This window comes from Echinococcus granulosus (assembly GCF_000524195.1).
Source record: "Echinococcus granulosus chromosome Unknown EG_S00020, whole genome shotgun sequence".
NCBI classification, from domain to species: domain Eukaryota; kingdom Metazoa; phylum Platyhelminthes; class Cestoda; order Cyclophyllidea; family Taeniidae; genus Echinococcus; species Echinococcus granulosus.
In genome coordinates this window covers 678,278-680,494 of record NW_020170400.1, presented here as the reverse complement: position 1 = coordinate 680,494, position 2,217 = coordinate 678,278, and the positions used below count along the sequence as shown (strand labels likewise).

Sequence of the window (2,217 nt, the reverse complement as noted above, 5' to 3'; positions counted from 1 at the left end):
ACACCTTCACCGTCCCTATGCATTTGACGATGTTTCTCCGCCTACTGATTGTCAGCTCTTCATCACACAGGCATCAGACATTCACATGCCACTTAGATGAGCCAGTTTGAAAATAGAACGCAGATAGACACGACGGTGACTGATTGCACTCATGTTTCCTTCTCCGAGACACTTGACACCCCGTACAAGTCGATTCTGCAGCATGCTTGTGTCTTCTTCACCAACATCTCCAGATCAGCAAATTGTCCTTGTGATTCGTTTAACTAAATAATTCTGAAGGTTGTCGCAGGTGCGCAAAATTATTTCAGAATGGGAAATACACAAAGCAATTGGCTTTTCGCATTCTTCCGGTTTTTCAAACAAAGCTGGCCCCATTCCTTAGTGAGATGTTTCCCCATTGACAACCCACAAAATTCGTGCTTTTGTTTGCATTGCAGGCACAGTTTAGGATTGCAAAATTAAACTCACTTTTTACGAGGACATGTCAACTGCGGGTTATGCACTTGCTCCAGACTAACTAAACTGAGGGTTCAAATCAATACAAGTGGCGAGGGATTGAAGTCGCAGTCGAAGATGCGGAAAGTGGAGCAGAGAGGTGAAGCCACTACAAAATCTGCTGTTACTACTGCCTCTGCTACTGGCGGTGATGATGGCGCTGATGTTGGTGGTATCACTGACGGGCGGTGACAGGTCCTGTGGTGCAATTGAAACCACCACTTCTTTCTCTTAAAAAATTACCAATTCCTCTTTTTCCTCATCTCCCCTTTCCTCCGCCTCCACCTTGTACTGGGCCTCGTCTGCCTACCTCCTCCTTCTTGTCACTAACAGGAAAACACTGCCAAGTGACACTCACGTCAGTGGCACATTTGACTGAAGGCAGACTGAGGGTGGGCAGAACAAATTGGAAAAAACAAGCTGAAGAGACGAGTCCCCCACCTTCGTGCACCTTCCATGACTGGCCTATGGAAGTGTTTTTCTTTCGTCGTGCATTGCCGCATATGAACATGTGCACATGCACATGTGCGGATGTGCGCTTGTTCACACGCACACATGCGTACGTCACAAGATGTCAACAGAAACGCCACTTTTGTAGATCTTGTGCAACCACCACTGCTTAGGTGCCCCAACTATGTGTTGATAGAATAACAGTGAGTGTTGCGTCCTAGGGCCCCTTCAGTCTGCACACAGTAGATGAATGTGCGGGGGAGAAGCTTCGCCATGGTGATACGAAGTGGCCATCGTGATCGACACTTTGTGGAAACTGAACCGTGGAGAAATCGCGTGGCAATGGTTAAACACTTAACTACATCAAATGCCATTCCGTTGCAGAATTCACTCCTCTTCCCAAGTGTGCCTTGCCGACACCTCCTGCGATCACTTCCATGTCGACCGTTTCAATGTGGTTGCGTGTTTCCAAGTTACCCGTCAAACGAGAATAACCACCATGAGCTGATCATTCCTCAAAGTGGGACCACATTCACTCCCAGTGTCAGTGATGTGTCTTGTTGAATTGGATGGATCCACAGTTGTGTCAAACTCCTCCTTCTACCCCACCCACCTCCTTTCACCTTCACTCTCCTGATTGTAAAGCTCATCCCCACCCACTTGCTCATCCTCACCTTCCTTTGCGTTGGTTCAACGGCTTTGTGTTGCCCAAAGTGTGTCAATTATCTCCATTGAACACCTTCTCACATCCACTTCAATCCACTAGCATTTTCACCTTCTGAAATTTAGAGTCACCCCACACGTGGCCGTTTGCTGTTCCACATCCATGACAGTGACATTGATTTCCGCATGTGCCATCTCTCTAATTCATCAGTCTCTACCAACTTGGCTGTTGATAACAGAGTCAACACCTATCGTCAGAAAGCCTTGATGTTTTCATGCTTGGCACAATTCATCTTTTGGTCAATTGCAGTGTGCCCAGTTGCATGCTATAAACGCCTTTGTTATATTATGAACTCTACTTGCGATATGAAATGGACGATTTGGGGAAGCCCATTACTCACCAAAAACGAGTTATGTGAGTCCTTCCTTTGCTGGTGAGTGCTGAAGAAAATGCGACACAAATGTGATGTGAAGGCTACTTGTACGAGACGACAGGTGCGTTGAAGCAAGAAACCTGTCTACGACCGGTCAGTGTCGTGTGTTTCTCCGTCCTTTTTCCAACTGTCTCTTTTAAATGGCATACTATTTTCCGATGTCCGTGTCAAGAAA

At 46.6% G+C, this 2,217-nt stretch overlaps 1 protein-coding gene across 1 annotated transcript in view; it reads left to right on the top strand.

Annotated features, from left to right (window-relative positions):
- Positions 1-2,217, top strand: part of EGR_03719 (hypothetical protein) — a gene marked incomplete at both ends in the record, with an annotated part of 10,376 nt that overhangs the window by 3,955 nt on the left and 4,204 nt on the right. The window lies entirely within an intron of this gene.